The sequence below is a fragment of the Acinonyx jubatus genome, chromosome F2 (assembly GCF_027475565.1).
Source record: "Acinonyx jubatus isolate Ajub_Pintada_27869175 chromosome F2, VMU_Ajub_asm_v1.0, whole genome shotgun sequence".
Taxonomy (NCBI): Eukaryota; Metazoa; Chordata; class Mammalia; order Carnivora; family Felidae; genus Acinonyx; species Acinonyx jubatus.
The window spans coordinates 4355039-4380664 of NC_069394.1; the positions used below are offsets into that span (position 1 = coordinate 4355039).

The 25626-nt window shown below is 44.7% G+C and overlaps 1 pseudogene; it reads right to left on the reverse strand.

Annotated features, from left to right (window-relative positions):
- The window catches only part of LOC106984401 (histone H1.4-like), a 105852-nt pseudogene extending 103139 nt beyond the window's left edge, over positions 1-2713 (reverse strand).
- Positions 2714-25626: the final 22913 nt, after the last annotated feature.

Sequence of the window (25626 nt, forward strand, 5' to 3'; positions counted from 1 at the left end):
TGTTTCCTTCCCCACCTCCTGCCAGCCCACAATTCCTGCAAAATAACCACGATGCAAACTCTAAATCCCAACTTGATCCTTCGTGCACTATTGTACCTATCACCACACTGTTCGTATGTTGGCATGTTAAGAGATACATTAGTGGATTATCCACTTCAAGATTCTGGACCTCAACTAAAATAATTGCATGTAAAATTTGCACACTGTAGAGCAATACGCAATTGAATGGACAATAATGAACCCTGAAAATACAGTGACATTCCTAAACATTCTGGAATTCCTAAGTATTTTAGGTTTTCAAGGTAATGGGGAAATATGGTAGGATATTGTACTCAGTGGGTGGCAAAATGCGGTGCTGCATTTGAGTGCAAGGAAAGGACTTGCATCTGGATTCACATATGGGCATGTTAGCAAAGATTCAGCACCAAAGGTTGGAGGACAGCTCAGAAGCAGACAGGAAGTCTGGAACAATACAGTCCAGCTAACCTGAGATGGCTGGGACCAGAGGAGCTTCACTCAGTGACCTTCAACTGAACTCCAGTGTGACCCTGACTCAGACTAGTTCCCGGCACATGCTGAAAATAAAGAAGAGGCTGCTTCTGATGGTTTCTGGAAGCATACAGGGTAGATTTTATAAATAGTCTGTCTGCTCAAAAACTTCAGCTCAGGCAGGAGGACTGAAGGATGTTAGCGGCCTCCTTCCCTCCCCCAGTTCACCTCTGGGGTGTCATGATTGGTTCTCCTAGGTTTCTCAGTGCTGGGTTTTATATTGCAATCCTAAAAATAGTTCTTAAACCTGAAGATTCAGGATACATCAGCAAGCTTGTCAGGATTTTAATGTACTCCACCCCTTAATGGACCCGGGGAAGGTGGTGGTAAATCCAAAAATAGAGGTTTTGTTTGAAGCCATGTGGCAGTGGCTATATTCCTTGTTACTGCTGTTGTGTGTGCGCGTGCATCTGCGTGCACACATGAGGGGAGTTAGTGATTTGTGGGAAATCCAATATCTAGGTCCTGAGTTAGGAGATTATAGGGGACACATTGCAGAGCAGATACTGCTTTCTGGTCTTCACTGGCCTCTTGGGTGCCTTCCTGGCCTTGGCTGCTTTCACTTTTTTGGGATTCTTGGCCTTTTTGGTTCCTGCAGTTGCTAAAGGCTTCTACACCTTCTTTGGGGTCTTCTTGGCACTCTTCTTGGGGGTACTTGCCCCCATGGCCTTCTTGGGGTTGGCCATGCCTGCCATCTTGGCTTTAGGCTTGGCTTTCCCTGAGGCCACCTTGTTGAGCTTGAATGAACCCAAGGCACCAGTGCCCTTGGTCTGAATCAGGGTGCCCTTGCTCACCAGCCTCTTGAGGCCCAGCTTGATGCTGCTGTTTTTCTCCGGGTCATTGCTGGTGGCCGCAATGAGCATAGCCTTCTTGAGCATAGCTAGGGACACATCACCGCACTCCCTGGAGGCAGTGACAGCCTTGCACTTGGTGACACCTGCAGACTTGTGGACCTTTTCATGAGCATCTTCTCAGCAGGGGTCAGAGTGGCAGGTGCAGCAGGGCACAGAGACTAGCTGGGACTTGGCTCCTAGATATACATTAGCTGGATACCAGTCCACTGTTTTCAGCAAAGCCAGAAAGCAGTGGTCTGCTTTGCAATGCAGTCCTTATAATCTAACCCAGGACATAGCTATGATTTCCCACAGTGATGGTATTTTTTTTAACTTTTTTTATTTTTGAGACAGAGAGACAGAGCATGAACGGGGGAGGGGCAGAGAGAGAGGGAGACACAGAATCAGAAGCAGGCTCCAGGCTCTGAGCCGTCAGCCCAGAGCCTGACGCGGGACTCAAACTCATGGACCGTGAGATCATGACCTGAGCTGAAGTCGGACGCTTAACCAACTGAGCCACCCAGGCGCCCCAATGGTATTTTGTATTTAACACACTTTTTCCCATCTATTGCCTTTCACCTCACTCTTTTACAAATACATGTGTCATCAAGACTAGGCAGAGATGGGAGTGTGGGGTGGGGGACACTTTCCGGGGTAGCCATTAAAATACGGATTAGAAAGGACCCTGTTAACTCTAAGAAAAAAAGCTGGAAGGTCACAACACGTATAGGAGACAGATACCTTATGGCTCTTCTATTCAAATCCCCTTCAGTTTTATAGGCAGAAAGACTAAGGGCACAAGTCAAGGTGATTTACCCAAAGCTACCCAGCAGAGGTCTTTGAAGTGTAGAAAAGACAAGTGACTTGCTCAGTTTCATCATCTCTGAAATGGAACAAGAACCTTCCTCAGGGTGGGAGAGGGAAGAGGCCAATACATAGCAATGGACTGGATTCTGAGAACAGAAAATCCCCCATACTCAAAGTGCAGGTGCTGTGTGCAGCTGGGGCAATGTACTTTTGGGTTCTGTGTGCATGGAGCTGAAAGCCATGCAGTGGCTGAAACAAAATAGGCCAAGAGGATGGGACATCCTCCTCAAAGTGAGGAGACTTTCAACCTGCAGCCCCTATCACTGGCTATGGTCACTTAGGGAGATGGGAACTTCCAGGCACCTTCAGCTGTCTGGGTTGGAGTCAGAGCAAGCCCAGCAGCAGCCTGAAGTGTTGGCTTTGAGAAAGCACACAATATGTGGTAATTCACCTGGCTTCTGAAGGGATCATTCTGGGGCTACGATGATCCTTACGTCTTTGAGAGTGGCACTCATCTCTTCCATTCTGCAACAGACGTTATCTGGACCATCCTGGCTGAGATGCATCCATTATATGCATTCCATTGGGCCTTTCCTACTATAATAGCTTCTATCCCACTGGTAAAAGAACTAGTGAGAATTTGGTCAGTTACCAACTGTGTCCACCCTGATTGTACATTTAGGAACTGGAAAAGTGACTAGCAGATAGGGCAGTGGACCATTTCAGTTCTATTGTTGGTCAGAGCTGGTTCAGAACCCCATTTATCACTTGATCTCTAAGTTCATACTACTCAGGGGTCCCAAAATCTCCCCCCTGACCCCGCAGTGAATCAAGTTAGTTCACATTTATATCCAAAATCCCTATATGCAGGTGCTCTTTCCCCATCCAGTCCTTTGAGGAAATAACCAAAGGATCCTTAAAGGAAAGAATCACTACTACAGTTGTTTCCGGTGTTATTTGGATCACTCCAGGTGTTATGACATTGCTAGGTCCATTCTCAAGGTGAGCTTTCTTCTATTTTGATAGATAAGTCCTCAGACTGAACTGGCTCAGTTCTGAAAGTTGCAAGAGTGGTGAAGACTTTCCACTAGCCTTTGGCTCATCCTCCCTTTCTGTGTGTGTGTGTGTGTGTATGTACACACTTACGTATTTTCACATACATATACATAGTTCCTTTGTTGGCTGCCTGTTCATCTTGTCCTTATGGGGTATGGGATTCCGGGGGGTAAGACTTTTGGTTATCCCTGTGATCTCACTACCTAATGTAACGATCATATAAGCCTGGGATTTGATAGCTGGCTGTGGCCCGTCCCATGTCCTCTGCTACTCTATAGCCCACCAACCCACTGATACTAGGAGACACAGATCTGTAACAGCACTTCCTAATATCCCCCTCCATCTCAAGATGGCCACTACCACTGAGTTTCAACAAAGTCAATGCCTTCCTCCAGCAGGTTTAATTGAAAACAGCATCTTCTGGGCCCCTCTAGGAACCGATCAGTTGATGAGGTTACTAATCTCACACAGTTCTGTTCTAGTGCACCTTCTTGCCTGAGCCCTTGACCACTTGAGACCAAGACAGTTCTAGCATCTCCACCTCATTCCACTTGAGACTTCCCCCCCCCCATCACTTACAGAACCTCTCCCAATGGTGGTAAGGTTGTCCCCAAGGGCCCTCACCTAGGCATTGAATCCCAAGCCATGGGAGAATGTTCTAGGTCAACATTCATTCTTCCTTACTTTTTCACCTTTTTCTGATCCAGCAGCACCCAGATCTATTCCTAGATTTAATTTCCCAGTAATACCTTTGGGCCAGTTGTTGCAGCTGCTTTGATGAATCTGTGAACATTGTTACCATTACCCCTAATTGGGTCATGAGACTTGACCCTAGTTATTGGTCTCAAGTCCAGGAGCAGAGATAAGGTAGATAGCTCGCAGGGCAGATCTTGTGCTCACAAGTATCTGCCTCAGTTGAACTTCTGCATAGACCATCAATAAATGGAGGGGGGCTGAGGTCTTCCAGAGCAAAGGTGAGTTTTGCGGGCCCAGAGTTCAGGAGATCCAGGTTGTGAGTAGTATCATGTGATGGGGATCTCGTGGGTGGATGCACAACTATCCTGTGTCAGGAGGCCGTTCCTTCTCTAGCAGAGCCTTGGCTTGAACATAGTTAACTTTCCCAGGCTGAGAATACAGCCTTCTCTTAAATTGTTATAATTATATCCTGTGGCTCATCTGCAGCTTGGTTACAAGAAATGAGGCTCTCTTTAGAGGAGGGCATGAAGTTTTGAATTTTCACATTATACCTTAAATTCACTGTTGGCTGACTTGAGCCCTTGGTTTTTTCTTAGGTCTCTATTTTGCCCTACAGTCCTTGTAACTACTTCTCCCTGTATCTTCTAAATGCAGGACTAATGAACAAGCAGAGAAACCATTCCACTTCTAGCTCACCCCCAATTCCCCACAGGGAAGAGCTTTAATTGTAGTGCCACCATAGCAGAAGCTTCCCACACTCCATTTACCACCACTGATGGGTCTGTTGACCACCTGGACAATGATTGATCTGGCTCATGAGATCTATCCTTTCAATGTGCTTCCAGTACCTTCTATCAGGTTTCCTGTGATGAAGGCATGTGTAAAAGTAGTTCATTAAGCATGCAAGATTAAATTGATAATGAGTAGAGGATATAGACCAGGAAAGGGGAAGAATCCAAACAAGGATGAAATTTCAGCTAAGATCCTGTAGTTAGACCCAAGTTCATCTGCCTCACATGCAGCAAAGCCCAAAGAAGCTTTGAAAAGGGTTTATTCGAGAGGCAGCCAAATGAGGAGATCTAGAGGGGAGAGCAAGGCTCCAGTGTGCTTTCCTGAGGGAAGAGGGTCAGGGAAATTCCGAAGGCAAAGGAGGAGGGTCAGAGAAATTTAGAGGCAAAAGATAAAAGATCTGCATAAGAAGTTGCACTGTAGTTCAGTCCTATTGACCCTTTAGTTACCAGTTTTAGTCCCATGGAGGGTCACATCTGTCGATCACACAGAGGAACTCTGGAGTGTCACTTCTCAGACTTGCACCTCAGGCTCTATTCCTGTACCCATTAGTCAACTGGGTACACTAAGGCCAACTGGTACAGGGTTGGGGGAGGGTATAAACACACAGGCACTTTCCGTTCTGGGAAAAGTGGCCCCATCAGACCAAAACTATTTCAAGAAAAGCTGTAACTGCACTTCAGAGAAAGCTAAAGCATGGGATGAGGCAACTATATAGCATATACCCTGCCAGGGTTTTTTCTTTTATATGCCTTGAGGAAATCAAATGACAGACTCAGGTCAGCTCTGCTACACTTAAGGCAAGCTTTAAAAGACCTTTAAAAAATAAAGATCACCTTTAATTTTTGAGCAGTTTCATATTTAAAGAATTATTGCAGAGAAGGTACAGAGAGTTCCCATGTATCCTGCATCTATCTTCCCTTAACATCTTCTATCGGCAGAGTGCTTACCACAATTAGTGAATAGACAGGTTATTATCTAAAGTTCATCCTTTAGTGAAAAGAGGGTATCTGGATAACAACCTTTTTCTTCTCTTCCAGGATCCCATTCAAGATGCCACATTACATTACGCAGTCATGGCTCCCTAGGCTCCTCTCAGCTCTCACAAGTTCTCAGGTTTTCCCTGTTTTTCTGTGACTTTGCCAGTCTTGAGGATTGATGGTTGAGTCATTTGGTAGAATGTTCCTTTGTTAGGATTTCTGATATGGTCTTCATTATTAGACTGGTGTGTTAGATTCGGGGAAGAAGTTCAAGAGTGACATTCCCCTAGTTTATCAAGGGTACCTGTGGTCAATATGACTTGTCCCTAGTGACGTTAACTTCTATCACCTGGCTGGAGAAAGGATTTGTCAGGTTTCCCACTGTAAAAATCATGCTTTCATACGGTTCTCTTTGCTAAGAAAGTTGCAACCCTAAATTGAGCAGAGGTTATGGTCTACTTCCTTAATGGTGGATACCTAAACAGATCACTTATTTTTTGGCGTGAGAAGCTGGCCTGCCACTCCAACTAGTTTGTGTTCAGTTTTTTTTCCTTGCATCCATATGGACTCAGCTTATAGCCCAAAGTATATAATGCCAGTTACTACTTTCCCCCCTCAAATTCTTCTACTTTTGGCCATTGAGGCCTCTTAAGTTGGCTGTGTCCTTTTAATATGTTCCTGTCATTGTGGGATTTGTTTTTTGCTTGTTTACATTGAGCACTTTCTTACTTTATAAACTTGTAAAATGCTCCAGGTTCATCTTGTGTATTGTCCTGGAGTCAGCTATTTTTCCAAGAAGCCCTGGGCCCTCTTACTGGGGAATATTAGGCCAGAAGCACCCCAGCACCCAGATCTTCACTTCCGAGTGTCCTTGCTTCTAGGCCCTTCCAGCTGACAGAGCAGGAATACATGCATATGTATACACACTCATGTAGACATCTATACATATACTCACATGTATGTCATATACATCTATAGACAGGTCTTACCATCTGCATATGTTAAGAGGAAAATGAGCCCATAAGAGGAATATGAGCCCATCCAAGTCTAATCCTTCCTCCATGGATCATTCTAGGCTCCTCCCCTTGCCTATCTGTAGCCTACATTAGTGAGAAGTCTGGCCTCCAATTGCCATCTGTTTACATGATCGTTCAGTTTCAGCACACATATGCCATGACTTCAGAATTGTTACCCTGGGTGTCTCATGGGAAACAATTCTATCAACTAGAGTACAGTGCTTATGTGCATTTCCTTCTGCCTTTAGTCCTACAATCTCAACTCTTTTTTTAAATGTTTTTGAGACAGAGAGAGAGAGACAGAGCATGAACAGGGGAGGGTCAGAGAGAGGGAGACACAGAATCCGAAGCAGGCTCCAGGCTCTGAGCTATCAGCACAGAGCCCGATGCGGAGCTCAAACTCACGAACTGTGAGATCATGACCTGAGCTGAAGTTGGATGCTTAACCGACTGAGCCACCCAGGTACCCCTCCACTCATTTTCAATTGCTTAGTTTGGTTTTTGTTCCCCTGGCCCCTTTAAGTGAAGTTATTTCACACATTAGTACATTTCCATTCTTGTCACATTAGGTGTTCAATCCTGGGATCTCCCAGACTCAACACTAAGTTGTGTAGGTTTGGTCATTGTGCCTCAAAATTCTTTGGGGTTTCACAAATGCTTGAGGTCTTATCCTACAGAAGAGGCTCACTACCCTTTAATACCCCCTAGTCAATGCCCACCTCGCCAGCATGTATCTTTTTCAGACTGGCTTCTTTCACGTAGTGTTATGCATTGAAGATACCTCCAGGTCTTTCTTGTGGCTTGATGCTTTTTAATAATCAAATACTCTAAGGTATTTGGTTTTTTTTTTAATTTTTTTTTTTAACATTTATTTATTCTTGAGACAGAAAGAGCATGAACAGGGGAGGGTCAGAGAAAGAGGGGGACACAGAATCCAAAACAGTCTCCAGGCTCTGAGCTGTCAGCACAGAGCCCGATACGGGGCTCAAACCCACAGACCACGAGATCATGACCTGAGCCAAAGTTGGACGCTTAACCGACTGAGCCACCCAGGCGCCCCTACTCTAAGGTATTTGATACAATTTGTTTTTTATTCACCCACTGAAGTATATTTTGTTTACAGTTTTTGTGATTATGCATTGTTGGGTTCAATTCACTCATTTTACTGAGAGGTTTTGTATCTATGTGTGGGAGAAAAATCATATTAAGGGAGAACTGTAGGCCATTACCGGATATCATGTGTCCAGTAATTCTAGAATTATAGCTTAAGTTAAAGGTTACCTCTGCTTCTGATTTCTGGAATTCACTCATGAATTCTTGTCCCTTTTACCTTTAAACACTTGATAGAATTTAAAGTCATCTGGGTCTGGTATTTTTTAACTTTTAGTTTGTTTTATTTCATCTATTCCTTGTCTATGTTTTGGTAGTTTCTATCTTTCAGTGAATTTGGTCAAGTTCATCTAAATCAAAATCCTGAGCCTAGAATCATAAATAGTATTATTCTTTTAGTGTCCATGGGATCAAGTGATGACCCCTCTTTCATTTGATATTGGTAATTTGTGATTTGTTGCTTTTCTGAACTTCTAGGAATCTTTTGGTTTCAAGTTATAGTTTTCCTAGTTTTGTTCATGATTTTTGCTGATTTTAAGACCATTTTTTAGCTTTTTGTTCTTATTCCTCTGATTTACTAACATAGAAGTTCAGATTATTGACTTTAGACCTTTATTTTTTTCTGTTCCTTTAATGCTATATGTTCCAACCCCCAACAGGGTTTTCACCTCATTCCACAAGTTTTGATAAGTAGAATGTTTGGTTCGAAATACAGTATTTAAATACTGAGACGTCTTTGAGCCAGGTGTTACTTAGAAAATTTCAGTATCTCCAAATTGATACTTCTACACGTCTATTGATTTCTAGTTAAGATCCATGCACAGTGCAGAGCCCAACATGGGGCTGAAACCCAGGACCCTGAGATCAAGATATGAGCAGAGATTCAAGAGCTGGATGCTTAACAAGCTGAGCCACCCCGGCTCCCCATAAGCTTGTTAGGGCTTCTTGAAGAATTGGCCTCTTTATTATTGGATAAAGATTGGACGTTGCATAGTTTGACCAAGCAAATTTCACACTAAGGAGAACAAAGCTATTCCCACTTTATTTTGAGAAAGAAAACATGAGTCAGGGAGGGACAGAATCTCAAGCAGGCTCTACACCATCAGCACAGAGCTCATGATGGGGCTCAAACCCACAAACCAGGAGATCATGGCCTGAGCCAAAGTTCGATGCTTAACTGAGCTAACTAGACATCCCTAATTCCCACTTTATCTTGATTGGTGTTAACATGGTAGGTCTTTGTCCATCTCTTTATATATTTTTCGAAAGTATTAGAGACAAAGTGGGGGATGGGCAGAGAATCCCAAGCAGGCTCCACGCTGTCACAGCACAGCTCAATGTGGGACTCAAATCTGCCAACCATGAGATCATGACCTGAGGTGAAATCAAGAGTCAGATGCTTAACAAACTAAGCCCCCCAGGTGCCCCATCCCTTGAGTTTTAAGCCTGTCAGAAATTCAACGGGTTAAAAAAAAAAAAAAAGATCAACTATAGGTGGTCTACAAGAAACGTTTTAAATATAGTTTTAATTGGTATATTTAGGCCATTTATAAAGACACTACATTTTGACGTGCCAGTCTTCTCAGGCTGCCATAAGACATGATAGAATGGGTCAGTTAAACAAGTTTTCTCACAGTTCTGGAGGCTGCGGAGTCCAAAAACAAGGCACCCACTGCTGTGGCCCTTAGCAAGAATGTGGCTGTCTGCAGACCGGATAGAGATCCTTCATCGTGTCCTCGTAGGACAGTAAGAGCAAGTCTAAGAAAGCCGATCCTATTGGATCAGGGCCCCATCTCTACGAGACCATGGAACCTTAATTTCTTCCTTCGAAGCCCTGTCTGAATACAACTGTTTTGTACCTCTTTAAGACTCCTATGTTAAAGCCCTGATCCCAACCATTCAGCCCATAACAAAGCCCTTACTTTATTAATCCTAGTTATTATAAGTTCTTCTACAATCGTAACATGTCTGTCCTGAGTCTAAATCTGATGCTGGTTTGGTCTTTTCAGACTGTTTTATTTTTGGCCTTTTATTTTGGTTATTATAGTGAAAAGCCAGATATGTTCTATCAGGTAACAGGACCAGAGGAAGTTTGTCTGTAGTTTGAGAGTTTAGGTTAACCTGGCTAGGGTTTGGACTATGTTTAGTGTTGGACTTTGGCACTCATTCTTCATAGAGAGTGATCAGGGACCATAAGGACACTGGAGGAATTTTAAGCTTCTGGCACTCATAGCAACATTAGTAGCTCTGGGTTTAGTCATTATACCAGAACCCTGCTTATGGGGGATGTTCTACAGTATTCCAATTAAATTTCAGTCACTTGATGAGGCAGTGACCTCCACAGAAGGTTTCTTTTTATCCTAAAGGGAGACAGGATAGTTGGAAGGAGCCAAGAGTGAGAGGAAGGTCCTTTGCCCCAGGACTCTGGAGCAGGCTCTTTAGAGAGGTCCAACACCCTCTGGAGAGGGGTCCTTTGTTAAGAGAATGCCCTGGGCTCATTTCATAGTGAAGATTCTTCCCCATCGCCTTCCAGAGCCAAGAAAGGAAACTTTCTTAGATCTTCCCTGAGAACCTAGAAGCAAAACCCACCAAAGTATGACCCCTAGAAATGTCTCCTCTCATGCTAGTCCACAGTTGGTACCCAGAAATTCATCTAGACTGCCATTTATGTCTTTCTACCAGCTTATGGCCCTAGCAACTTCTGCTTTGGATGAGCATATCTTGGCTCCTGATCTGGATTTTCTGGTCTCTGAAGGACACCCATCACCCTGAAATCTGATGGGTCCAAAACACATCAGGAAATTTGCAGAGAATGGATGTTCAGTCTGACCAGTTTTTTCTTGTTGTAAGGAATGGTGTGATGGGTTACAAGATATTTTCATGTTAGAGCTAACTCCAGAAATCAGATATTTTTAATTAAGGTCCTTCACGAAAGCAGGACCTAGGATGAGTGATCTAGTACAGTGGTTGACTTAGGAAGGAGTCTCAAGAAACAGGAACAATGTGGAAGAAAGACAAACACATACAAGTTTGTGGCACCAATGCCATTGCCATTGGCAATAGGGGCCAAGTTCTGCTGTAGCCACTTGGGAGAGATACAGAAGGACTTCCAGAATTTTATTTCAGGAAGTCTAAGTCTTGGCACTTCCCTGAAATCTTCTGTATAGCACTGTTTTAGGGATTCCAAGGGGTCATTAATCCTCAAACACACCCAGGATGTGTCTTCTTGCAGGCCCAGTAGACCCTACAATGAAGGAAAGGCCCTGAGGCAGACACCAAGAAGGTTCATGACCCACACTTGGTATTGGTCACAGTCAGCATGGATTTGACAGATGAAATCAGAGGTGAACCAAGTGAATATAGTATGAAGTACCAAAAGCATCTTCACATGTGACCACATCTCATCTATCAGGCATGCAAGAAACAGTGTTACTATCCACATTGAATAAGTGAGGCTATGACTCCAGATAACCCAAGTGACTTTCTCTAAGCCACGCAAATAGGACACAGAGCTGGATTTTAACTCTAGTCACACTCACCATAGATTCGAGACTGAAGTGGTGCTTCCTGGAGCTGTCTAACAGTCTTCCTTCATGGCCTCTATTACAGCAGAGCCAGCACATGATTGTGGGATTTGGTCACATATCTTGTCAAATATCAGGAGTTGAGATTTCCTGATACTTCCTCACCCCAAGTTCAGAGTTTTTCTAACTCATTCACCAGATGGTCAGCATGTTCAATTCAGTCCTCACAGAAGAGATGCCTTTCTAGAATTCCTACAAAGATAATTTCTGGTCCTGAACTAGACAGGGGGAAGACATTTTGGGTTCCCAGTTCTAAAGCTGGAGCATGGTTTCCAGCCTGAGATCTGAACTGTGGCTATGTTGTTTAGAATGTGTTTCTGGGATTTGACATTGGTCAGGTTCTCTGACATGGACTCTCATTCATGCAAATGTTATAAAAGTCAGGCATGGGTCAAGGATGGATTAGAGATAGCTCTGTACATGTTTGAGTATGTATGATCCCCATTCAGAACAGCTTATAATTGAGAATACTCACAGTATCAAGATGATCAACAGGAACCCAAGAGGTCACCTTCATGTCCTCTGTATAGGTTACGAGGAGGGGTTCTGAACACTCTATCCACAGGACATTGGAATTTTGCTTTCATGAGAACTTCCTATGGTTCTGAAGGAGCTCTATGGGCTAGAACTTCACTGCAGAATGTATTCATGTACTAGATGTTGATTTCATACAGTTAAAAGAGTTGTTTTCCCAAGGGAAATTTATTGCCAGATACCATTTGCCAAAACATCCCAAAAGCCTGATGTAAAGGTGAATCATCTATCGGAAATCACCATAGATTTCCCTGGTCCTCAAGAATCATAGTTCTGTTCAAACCCATGGTACCTGTCCTAGGAGAACTCAACAAAAGCCTAAGCTTATATCAGCTTATGTAGCACTAGTAGTCCCACTTTGTGGGGGGGGGGGGGACCTCCCAGATGGCATTACAGGGAAGCACAATTGCAGGGAGCTCGTGAAAACATGAACTGAGGAATGTACTTAGGGTTGAAAATGACAGGTTCCGTGTTCAAGGTCAAGGCATTGATCATTACTCTGCTGTATTGTGAAAATTGAAGATTCAAGAACATGGGTACATATGTACTTTTGAATGCCCCTGAGCACCTCAGAATCTTGGTCTTTGACAAAGTAGAGCTCCCTAAGAATCTATTGGATTGAGTTGTGAAGCTGGCATCAGTGACTTATGGTGGGAAAAGAGACAGACTCTGATCTTGTGTTTGGCAAGCCCAGGAAGAAAATTGTGAACCATCCTCTTAATGGAAGCTCTGTGCAACCATCTGCATTAAGATTCTAGAGGCGCAGAGGAAGCCCACTTCTTCTGTAGCCATCCTGAAACACTCCATCATGGGCAATGGGGCTCTGGTGGCTTCAGCAGGTGGTTGGGAGTAATAAACTAGGGCTGGCTATGGGATCCAGTGTCAGGTGTCTCCTGATGCTTATGGGAAGCTTGCTCATGCAGATTCTTCCCATGCTGTGTCTTGAGCTCAACAGAGCTCATTTTTCATGGAGAGAAAGAAACGCAACTTCATTTGTTACTACATAGTATTAATTCCATTATTGTTTTCCGTGTTGTGGAGAAAACCCCAGCTGGTTTCAATTCCAGTTCTACTACAGACTCACTATGTGAGGCCTGCAGTCATCGTGTTTATCAGGAGCATCATGGGCTGCAACAACAGCAAGCCCAGCAGCTGGCACATTGTAAGAGGGCATTTAAAACAGAACCCAATTAACTGAGCCTCAACTTTCTCACTGCAAAGATTAAAACATCTCGAGTTTAATGGCAAAGCATCAGGCTTGGCTTATCAAACGCAGTTTTGGGTCTCATTTCAGGTATTGTAATTTGGAATATTAAATCAGGTCAGATCTCCATCTTTTTCATAGTACCTTTAAAACAATTCAGGGGTGTTGTCTCATTCTGTACAGGAGATCTGAAGCCTAAGAGAAAGTGACCTGCATAAGGTGTCCACAGCAGTCAAGTAACTGGGGTGGGTTCAGTCACGTCTGATTCTTAGTCCATATACTTGTAGCTAAGTTCCCTCATCCCTGCCCCCAAGGCAAACATGGTTTCATTTAAATGGGTCAAATGTAAGGAATTGCTTCAAGATCCAACTATCAGGAAAAGAAATTCAGGTTCTCTCGGAGCCAGCATACCAGAGGAAGGGTATCAGGCTTAGTGTTAGAAGTCTCTGCTTGATTCCAGACACCTTTACTCATGCAAGACCCATAACCGTGTAGCCCAATTCTCCTCAACCCTAATGTATGATTGAAATGATGCCCAGGGTCTTGGATTTGGGAAGGTTGTGTTAGATCTGGCAGATGTGGGCGTTTTTAGAGGCCTAGAGTGTTTTAGAAGTGGGGAGGAATGAAATGCCATCCTTTCCCTGCCTTCTTTTTCCTCCATGAGAGCGGTAGGAGTTTTAACGATCCATTGTTCATGTTGACCTGATAGACCAAGTGTGTAAAATAAGCATCAGCTCCTCCTCCAACCCCTCCTTCCTTCCCTCTGACTGCTGTGATTCTGTGCAGACATTCTGCACCCCTGCCCCCCATTCAGGTGTTTGGTCAATCCTCACAACAGTTCATGTAAGATCACATTATCCCTGTTTAAGAAGGGAAAAGGAGGCTCAAACTTTTCCAGGTTAATACAGTTAGTAAGTGCTTCTCTGGGACTCAAACCCAGGCTGGCTCCAAGGTCTGAACTCTTCTGTCTGTCCCTCTAAGAATGCACCAACTGAGCATTTATGTGATGGTACCTACTTTGAGGTATATGGAGAAAGGTCTTTCTACACAAGTCTTACTTTAATAGAAAGTAACACTGGGGGTTTGCGGGGGTGGGGGTGTGGGGATTGGCCTGGGTGACTCAGTTGAACATCCGATTTCAGCTCAGGTAATCATCTGTGAGTTTGAGCCCCGAATCAGGCCCACTGTTGTCAGCTCAGAGCCTACTTCAGATCCTCTGTCCCCCTCTCTGCCCCTCCCCCTGCTTGACTTCTCTCAAAAGTGAATAAGCATTAAGAATAAAGCAATACAGGGACACACAGATGCAAGTAACTGATGCAGCACAGAATCTGCTTGTGGCTCCTAGGCTAGGAAGAGTACCTTGGAGTATTCAGAGAAGGGAAGACCTTGCCTAGGGGGCAAGAGGACTGGGGGGCAGGAAAGGCCTGTGGAGAGGACAGGGACACCATGCCAGAGGGCACATGAGGGCCTCATGAGGAGAGGAGGGCTGGGATGGAGCACTCCCTCACCAGGAAGCATCCCACATCAGTCTCTTCACTCACATTGGTCCAGCCTTTGCAATCAAACGCTCTACCCCTGAGCTATACCCCCCACATTGGTCCAGTATTTGGATTCTCAGCCTAGAAAGCATCTCAAATCAAAAGGAATTGGATTGGGTGTCAGGACACTCAGGTTCTGGGGCACTCTGTCAACCCTTTGGGTGACACCAAGAAAATCTATTTCCCCCTCCCTAGCATCACCACCACCTCTGCCTTTCTTCTCTCCCAAGGTTATCCTCAGCAGAGTCTATTCTGTTTACTAAAAGCCAGCTGCACACCAGGAACTCCCCTGGGATTCACTGTCCCTGTCACTTCAACTTCAGCTGGATCAGCTCATCCATGTAGCCCCAGTGCATGCCTGTGACACTTACTGGGTGGTGGCAGTGACCACACACAGGGAGCTGGATGGAGGAACAGAGATGGAACAGGTGGGGCAGAGGCATGGGCCAGGTTGCATTGACTCACAGCAGACAGACCACATAGTTACTCCCAAGGAAGAGTGGGTCATTCCAGTTCAAGCTGGTGTTTAAGGTTTCTCTTATAGAATAATCCAGGAGTGTAAGACATTTAAGAGCTGTAGGGACACGTCCTTCTCAGCACCACATGCTGGGTACAGAGCATACCTGTCCATCGAGCTCTGAAGGCACAGTATCCAGGACCCACGATGGCCTTGTGGGTCCCTGCAGGTGTTCCTGAAGATTTTCTTTTCTTTTAAAATCAGAAGGATCCATATAATGAGTTCATCCTGGATTGTACAGATCTGTGTACTGATGTGGTCACAATTACATTTAACAGTGTTCTAGAATAAGTCCATGAAGGGAGATGTGCCTCAGGCCCAGCAGAGTCCTGGGTGGACTGCTGTGATCCCCAGCTTGGTCTCCCTGCTGCAGGCAACATGGTAGGGACATTGTGGAAGGTGTGGTGGGGGGCGGGGAGCGGGGGGTCCTTCCCATGCAGGGACTTTTCTCCTGGAATCTCAAGTGTGTATTGTTCCAGAGAAGGAGAGCAAACACTAGAAGTGGTCCAGCGTCAATGTCATGTAACATCTTACAACGGGTGCACCCAGGCCTTCTGATTCTGGGCTGGTGCTCTCTGCTTGCTAAGGACTCTGGCTACTAGTTTATCAGCGATCTTAAATAGGGGATAGTTGCTGGATATCTGACACCTTCGCAGAGGACATACCCCTTACAAAGTAGAGGTGTCTCTTCAATGTTGTAAAGTGTGTTTAAAAGCTTTGCGATTTCCCCAAAGCTGCACTTTTTTAGTAGAACCCATCTATGCAGTATAGATAGAGCCCGTATCAGGAACAGAGATGCTAGTGGTTACTGAATCTGTCATACCCTCCAAGTTGGGTTTTGCAATCATCTACTCCTCACGAGCCTGCTATGCAGTGGACAACACCGACCCCACCTTGTTGAGGAAACACTCAAGGAAATCGAGTAACTTCTTCGCTTCATCACAGGGTGTAGGCAGAGGTGCTAAGGGAAGAACTTGGTTCTGCTGGGACTAACCCTTATTCCTGCTACAGGATGCTGCCTGCATAATGGTGTGTTTCATACACACCTAGACTCTAGCTGGAAGGGATCAGTTCTTGCTCAGGAAACTCTTGAGGGACCTGGACCCAACAGCCACAGGCAAGGCCACATTCTGGTGACACATTGTCCATGCTGGTTCAGCCTCTAGCTCACTCCCCCCTCTGCTACATTAACAGGGAGAGTTGATGGCTGTTAAGCTTTCAATGATGGGACCATCAACCCTGGGGGTGGAAAGGGGGGGCGCGGATCAAAGGAGTCTCATCAGTGGAGCTGATGTCAGATTTGTTTTACTTCTCGAATTTTCAAGCCTTTCAGCTCTCTTACCGTGTTCCACCAGACGGTAACAGCATCACCTAGAATGAGTGATGTTCAAGTCCCTTCATGCAGGGTACTGGGCTTTATGTCAGGATGCTCCAGGTGTCCCAGAGCACATGGCTTCAGCTTTAACTGGTAGGACAGCTCTGTTTGACTTGGAAGCACAAAGAATGGGAACCAAGAGCTAGGAAGCATCTTAGATCCTCTTGTGCAATCATTTTTATTTAGTAATGTCCCCCACACTTGCCCATTGTGAACACCTCCTGGCTTGAAAAGAATTGATATTTTGAATTTATAGAATAGAACTGCCTGCGTACAAAGAAAATGCAATCAGGCTGGGATGAAAAACACCTAACAAGTCAGACTTTTAAACTGCTACCTTACAAAATGTTTTGTTAAACAAGGGGAAAAAATGGCAAGGAACACATTTATCATCTTCAAAGCAGTTTTCTATAAAACTCGCATGACGAATACTTGCCAAATACTATAGCCAACTAGAAGACTCCAAGGAGACCAGCATAGCAAGAAGTCCACGATTATTTTTATGACTTCAAGTAGTATCACCAGTATTACAATTAAGTGTTTACTTATGTGCCTCGGGACACAAAGCTAAGTGTTTTGTAGGCTTTCCATCAGTTTGGGCTGCCGTAAAATACCACAGCCTGGGTGAACTAAACAAGAGTTTGTGGTTCACCGTTCTGGAAGCTGGGGATCCAAGAGCAAGATGGCGGCATGGGCTAGGTTCAGGGGAGCATGCTCTTCCTGGCTTGCAGATGGCCACCTCCTTGCTGTGTCCTCACAAGGTGGAGGGTGAGTGAGCGCTCATCTCTGCCCCACCTCCTGACACCAGCCCATTGAGGGGAGGATTTCACCACGAATTGCAGGGGACATACATTCAGTTCATACCACATGCATGAACTGCTCTGAGTTTTCACATGAAATTCCTACCCTTGTTTTACTGATGAAGAAACTCAAAGTATGAAAGCCTGTCTAGGTTCACACAATTAAGAGGCTGGCCAGAGTGTCCAATCCAATGATGGCAGATCTGTGGCACACTACAGGGGCCCAAAGGGGCCAAAATGCTGACGCAGCTTTCTCCTTGTTCATCTTTAGGGTCTTCCTCCTTTTCATTATCATCCATATGTAAGATCATTCATTTTCCTTCACAGGATGCTTTCAAAGCATTTCTCTCCCTTCACTTATGCTCTTAGATAATTTTAATTTCTCCACCTGGAAAATCCTGCAGGTCAGCAAGATTAAGTGACTTGCCCTTTTCCACCCTTCTAAAATACCACTCTTGAACTTGGAGCCCCTTTTCTATGTTTGCACAGGAAAAGATAGACTGATAATTGCCTCTCTTATAATGAAATGCTATAGCCATGTGAATATTCAACTGTGAGAAAAGTTACTGTGCCAAGTTGGAAGTTTTCTTTCACATTTTTTTTTCGGAAAAAGTTGTACTCTAAAGTATAACCACATAAGGTCTTGGGAAGGCAGACTAAGTGATTCAGCATTTACTAAGCACCCTATGTGCCCAGCTCAGGGGGGGGGGGGTGCGGTGAATTCCTCCAGGAAGATGAAATTGAGGCAAGGGAGGTACTCACTTGTTAGGAGCTGGGGCACCGACAAGAACACAGGTGCATACACACCTGTAGGGCAAAGCAGAAGGGGGCAGGTGCTAGGAGCCTTCTGAGAAGGGTGGGTTATTTCCCCTAGATCAGCAGTGTGAGGTTTTAGGACAAACAGACCTTGTGGTCAGGCACTTCTGGGTTCAAGTCTCAGCCTCAACCACAGCGTAGCCCTGGGCAGGTCAGTGCTCAGGTTTTACTTTCCTGCTTCTTGTGCAAAACAAGGATATCATGTCCCCAGTGGCACATTATAATTCATGCAGTTGTCAGCATGGGCCAGGTTGGACATAAACCTCAGATAACAAAGGAGGCCAAAAATCACTATTTCCATAACCATACTGATTGTCACCTGGGGAGACTTAAAACCTATGGATTTATGGTTTTACATGCCTCATCCCTATTGGCTCCTAGTGGCATCTGGGAATCAACAGTTGTATCTTGCTTATTACTGAAGGATTATGGGAGAAGGGCACTCAACTTGAGTGGAAATGACCTAGAATAGGAACTCCCAGAGGCAGAAACTTCAAGGTCACTGGGGAAAACCTAAGCAGTGAAGCAACCCATTTTTACTGGCATGTAGAGGATGGAATCCTGAGAAGTGGGGTAGGTCTGGAGATGCCAGAGGAATTTCCAATAGGCAACTTAGACAGTGGTTTGTGGACAGTAAGGATCCACTGAAAACATAAGAGACAGAGAGTGACTTAAGTAGAGGTGGCTTTTAAACTAAGTAGCAGGTCAGTCCTGTTTCTGAAGGGTCTGGAGATAGAGATGAGCATGGAGGCATTTGGGCCCTTCTGGCCACCCACCTCCATCAGGGCCCTGAGAAGCTGCATTCACAGGCTCAGGATATGAGGGAGGATGTACAGGCAGGTCCTTGCTGCCTAGAAAGATCACTTCCCTATACAGGAGGCTTCTTCTTGACAAAAGTGGGCTGTTCCCTATTTGTGCTGCAAATCTCAGACTTCGGTCTTGTTGCCATTTTTTTTTTTCATGTTTATTTTTGGCCTGGGTGAAAACCCGGGGTTTGTAAGGTGCACTTTCCTGAATCTTTTGTACTTGCCCTACATAAAATATTCCCTTTCTTGTCTGCCCACATTTTTGCATTATCTGATTTGGGTAGCCATTCCAACTCAGTGGCTGTTTAACATTTGTCTTAGATGCTCCCTCACCAAGAACCTTGATACAAATATTCAACCAAAGTGCCACAATAAGGCTTGAAAGCTGTAAGTCAGGGTCCACAGCATCTTCCATAAAGCTGTCACACCACCTGGGGAGATGGGGAAGTAAAGTATGCTTCCCATAACCACTTTGGTATTTAGTTACTTCTCTTTCATGACACCGAGTGTCTCACTTTCACTTCCCAATGGGTTCCTGAGATTTCTAAATCCTAATTTGTCTTAATTCACAGAGAAGTTAGTGGCTGCTTTCAGATCCTGATGACCTAAGGACTTCCTAAATAAGACCTCAAGGGAAAGCAAATCATTTTGTTAGATACTGGCGGTCTTCTGTCAGATGTTCCGGGAACAAGTGAAGGAAATCTTGTGTGGGTAGAAGGAAGAAGACATGGGCTTTTAATTTTCCTGATATTGTGATCACATGAATTTTTATCTCCTTTATGGCAAACTCCAAGCTTTTTATCAACCAAAGATGGGCTACATGGATTCTCTTCCTTGCGGAGTCTTAATGCCTCTGCTAGAAGCCTGTCCCACACCCTACCTGAGGAGGTCTAGACTTTCATTAGGTATAATCCTTGCTAAGCTTTCCATTCTGTGGTAGGTCTACAGCTTGAGAACAAGGATAATATTAAGGCTCATGGTGTGGGTCCAGTAGATTCTAAAACCCACACTGCCTTGTTCAGTTCAATTTGTTTCCAAGTGTCTATCTTCCTGTCTTAGGGATTCCTAGCTGGTCCCTGGTCACCATTCCCACTACAAGAGAAGAGCTTCCACCCATGCCTACTTCTGTTTGCAGGGACAATTCTTGGCATAAGGAATTATATACAAAAAAAATAGACCAACTCCTTTCATGTAGTTTGTAGATCTCTCCACTAGAATTCATTTTTTCAGTGAGCATTATGAGCAGGGTACTATCTCATTTAGTCTTTGGTGTACTCATCTTAACAGTTGAGCAAATACCTGATCACAGAAATAGATCAGGGTGGATATGGGAAGACCAATTTCTAGACAGGAAAAATTAATGCCAAAAAACAAAGATAACAAGACGTTTTACTTCAGAACAGGAAGGAAGCTACTATGGCTGATGCTTATTCATATCCACCTCCCCTTCTCAAAGATGTAGTGGGGCTTTGGGTGAGGGTAACACAGGACCTAATGGGCTGAAGTTAGAATCACTCCAGTGCAGATGGAAGTGTAGTGCAGGGTTGGGATTTGTCTTCAGAAATCACTATGGGTAAGAGAAAAATGTACATTAGTGAGAAAGGTTGAAGTAGGGAGATGGACAGGAAATGATCACTATAACCTAAAAAGACATAGTGACTTGGACCAGAACAGTAAGCAAGGAAAGGGGAGTGGCTTGAAAGAAAGCTCTAGCCTGGGGCTGGAATAAAGTCGTTTTTTAAAAACGAATCAGAACGTGTTGACTACTAAGTATCTTTTACTGGCTTCATAACTCCCCATGCTGGAGAGACAACCATGGCTCTTCTGCCCACTGCCCATCACTAAGACTCCCTGCTGCATTTTCCAGGGACTTTCAATGGTACAAATGATACTAGTTTCAACCCTGGAATATGCACCATCTATTTTGACAGGAACCCCAGATACATTGGTCAACTTAGGATCTGGAAGAATCAAAATAGAACACTTCTGTTGGCTAGAAGGCTGGGACAAATCAGGACTCCCTAGAATAATACGATTGGCTTAGGCACATCTATTCCATTGTGAACCTACTTTCCCCAGAGGTATGGCTTGCCGCTTTACTGATAGTCGCCTGTTGGTTGTTTCAGAGACTGGAACTATGGAATGGGACAGAGGTTCAGGATGTTGGTCTCCTTGGTCCTGCTTTGACAGTCACAACATAGGATCTTTTGCTCACCATGAACCTGGAGAGCCCCAACGCCTAAATTTAGGTCTCCCTTTATCATATATTCTTTTAGCATCTTTCCTTGAAGGTAGGCAGGTAGCATGGCATAGTGACAAAATGATACTCATTGAGAGTCGTCCTTAACTAGAAGTTCCTGAACAAATTCCTCTGCCCTACTTCCCAGCCTGACACCTGCAGACTCCCAATTCTTAGCGACAAGGCTCCTAGCTTCTGAGGGTAGGCATGGTGATCACAGATTCTCCTCATGAACAGTTAGCTATAAACCAGTGAGAGGTCAAGGAACCTTCCTACTCAGGAAGTGTGGCGCCAGTCATGGCTGAGAGATTTCCTGCTTAAGATGGATCCTGAACCCTGGGGACATTTTTCCTGTCAATCCTGACCATGCTAAAGTGCCCATCACTCCTGGATCTCCTTCAAATAATGACTTGTCCTCTAACCATTCTTTAGGAACTTGTTTATCAAAATCCCAATCTAGCACAGCAACTTAATAACAGCTTTCAACAAGGGAGGAGGGCCCTGTGTTTAAGCTGTTCTTCCATCAGGACCACTGCTTCCAGGTAATCACCTGGTCATGCCATCACAACCTATAGAAGATTACAGGAAGTCCTCAAATTCAGGCAGTGCTGAGCAGAGAGGACAACTGAACTCCCTGATGAAATCCTGCATAGAGTGGGAGACATGAAGGTCCTGGGACAAAGATACTAGAACCCTAAACCCCAAGGGAAACAAGTGAACATTTTTGGTACATACTGAAGCTCCATTTTGTGGATTAGGATATAGGTTTGTTTTTTTAAAACATGATTTCTGGAAGAGAGCCTATGAGAATGACTCTGCACTTTTGGAAGAGACAAATCATGAGTGATTAACGGTTTTTGAAAATTCTGCAGAAGAGGTGAGAGGCAGAAGTTGATTTGTCTAAGATTGATTCCCTGCAGTCTGGCTTCCAGAAGAATTGGCCCCTTGCAAGCTTCATAGAAACCATCTACAACTCAGCTCAAGGTCATCAATCCTTATCAAAGTGTTAATCACACAAGGATAAGGGCTGCTGGTTTTGGACCATGAACTCTGAGATGGTGGTCCCTGCTGTGAATTTTACATGACAGCAGCAACTAGGTTTGGACCTATCCCCTGGTCATTTTTGTGGAAATCCAAAAGTCCCCTAAGCCCATGAATACCTCCCAGGCAGGACAGTTCTGGAGCCAAGGTCTGACACAGCCCTGACCACACCAGAGGAGGGGCCAATTTTTTCTGGTTGTGCAGCTTCAGATTCCCAAATTAGAAGCAGCAGAGGAACCTCTTCCAGAATCTGTTGTCCTGCCAGATGGCTCTACCCTGCCCCAGAACACAAACACTCACACTACTCTGCAGCTTTCTCCCCATGAATGGTGCTCAAATAGGCATGGTTATTAGTTCTACGTAGCCACAGGCCTTTGCTGCAATGGAAACTGGTGTCCTAGACAAAGCATCTGTTCTAGCATCCACAGCAGTTTTCTTGAAGGGGATTAGAGTGTTAGGGATGGACTCTCACAATGCCTGGCCACATCACCCTACAGCAATTTCTAGCTCTAAAGGTGGGTTTCAGATACTCTTAGGAACTAGCCCGGCAACATTCTGAGAAGAGACCTGGTGGGGACAGTATGCTTGCACAGGGTGCAATCTCTTGTTCTGGGTCTCCAAGGTCACTGAGGTCAGAGGTGAGAATGTATCTGGAAGAATACAGATATAGGTCAGGAACCTACACCTGGAGTCTCTTTTTGCATGACAGAAGACATAATCCTGAGTTGAACACAAGTTTCATCAGGATAGAAGAGAACCTGATTGTGAAATAACACCATCTCTGAACATGTAGCAGGCTCACATCCATTCTGCTCAAAACCAAGACAAACCGAGGCAGAGAACAACAGTTACATTGAGAGAATGTCAGCGATACGACCTCCCACTATTTTAGGAGAAAATATCTACCTGGCATGGATAGGAAGAACATGAAACCCAGACACTATAATCTGGATAATCTCAGCCAAAAGAGCAATTTCTCCTTTAGGCAAAAAAAATTAAAACATTCTTACTCCAACATAAGGATATATGTCCCAAGGCAGATCCTAATCAATTTCAAGGCTGCTACTATTGCTGGGAAGCCAGTGTGGGAGCAGAGCAAGGTGTTGGAAAGGCAAGCCCTTCTCCGTGATAAATTCAGGCTGGGTGTATTTGGAAGTGAGTGGAATAAGCCTAGGCAAGGAAGCATGGCCTCTCCCTAGAAAGCCTCCATGAGCTCGGGCCATTGAGAAGTAAGGAGAGAAGGTCTTTCAGGGACCTGGCCTTGCCCATCCCATCAACTACTATGAACCCAGCAGCCCTCTCATAGCCTAGGACAGGCCCATCAATAGAAAAGCCTATCTTCCAAAGAAGCCCTTAGTGTAAAAACCAGAAGTCTCAAGGCAATTGATATCTGATCAGGGTGGTGGAAGAAGGGGTCAAGTTCAGCAGCCTCACCTCGTAAGCCTGCCAAGATAAAGCTGGTCTCCCTTAGGAGTAGTTGTCTCAGGACATTACTCCCCTGTAAAGGAGAGGTGAATTAATTCAGAGCACATTGTGCCACTGAATACAGTGGGAGATCCACAGCAGCTAGAGAAACCATTCTCCTGGACCATATGTGGAAGTGGATGTGAATTAGATTCTTCCCAACATGATCACCTGATAGAGACGGAGACATCCTCATCACTTCTAAGGACATTGTTTGATGTACTTGGCACTGCTACCCTCCAAGTCAGTACCTTAGATGTCCTACACTCTTGGATGGATTTTGGCAATAAAGTTCGTCCGGCAGGTAAGAGATGGGTTTCTCCTTAACAGCCAATTAGTTAACCCCGATGGATTTCACAAACCTAATTAAGCAGAATTACTCCTAAGTCCAATGAAAACTTCCACGCATCTCCAGTGGTTTTACCCACCCCGCTTCATTCTTGCCAAAATTCAGGAAGTTAGAACACCTCCACACATGGTCCAGCTTCTTCTGTCCTCATTTCAGTTCCTTCCAGTTTCAACTACACTCAGCTCTAATTGCCTTTATACAGAGGCAATTAGACCCTTGATTACATCAACCTGGAAGGCATGAGGAATCTGCCAGGGATGAAAGGCAGCATTTTCAGGGAAGTTGCCCCACAATTTTCTCTCCACGTATTTATCCGGGCTACAGAAGATTTTGTACCCTGGTTTCAGTTTTATTAAGCCTTCAGAAAAAGTGATGTCCTGACTGAAAAAATATGTACACTGCTTTGAGCTGAACTGAAGCAGATTTCTACAGATCCCATAGGTCTAAGGTAAAAAGGCTTTGGTCTTCACAGTGGCAGAAGCTTGGGAGAGTCCTCCTTGTTTTCTTAATATGTAATGATTCCTCAGGCAAGGTTTCCAAATTTAGGCCAGTTATGCCAACCTTGCAGCCCAAAGGAGAGCCTAGGAAGGCATAGAAACCTTCAGGGCTCCAAGTCTGTTTCCTTTTCCTTCCAAACTAGCATACTTGCTCAAGAAAGAGCCCTGGTTATTCTGTTGTCTGTAGGCTCTTAAGAACTTCCAGGTTTGGAGGCTGGACATTTCCTAAAACCACTTTGAAGAAATAGCCAAACATGGATCCCTATGCAGCTTAACAGCATACTTATTCCTCCACAAACTCAGGACTCCTAGAGTTCTCCAAATCCTGGTCCACTGGAGAAGGCTCTTCAGGAGACCCAGTACAAGGCATAGCTGTTGTAGAGGCATCAGAGAAAAGCAGAAGTTTCATTTTGGAGGACACCTGCATGGAATGGGAGCTCTGGCCTCCTCTGTCTCCAGGTCACAGGACTATAGACAGGCACCTGAACTCTTGCTAGCACAATTCTGCCCCCTCTGCTTCAGGAGCCAGCCTAGATAGAGCAAAGACATGCGAGACTCATCTTTAGGCACCTTGAGGGAGACAGGACATGGACCAATTCCTAGTTTGTAGATCTAGTCAGGAACAAGTAAAACTGATCACATGGCCAGAACCTCTGACTCAGGTGATAGGGTCCCTTCCATCAGTAGCTTTTGCCCAGAAACAGCATCTTCCACCACCACAACTGTAGTGAATGGGTCAAGCTGGGCAGTTAAGACATTAGACTTCAAGCCTAATACATTTACCTGGCTTCAGAAAAGGGTCCTAAAAGGACAGGAAGTATATCTGCAAGTTGTACTTTGAGATAGCACCCCAATCTACTCCTTTAAATGTGAACTTGCCTTGGGCTTATGCACCCCTTGCTTGTTGACCTAGACCCCATAATTGGTAGACCTAAGGTACTTCCCTCGGGACTTTGCAGACCACTTGCCTTCAGGAAAAAGAGGACCAGACTTTCCAGAAGATTAGGCCTTACCACACTCGAGAGG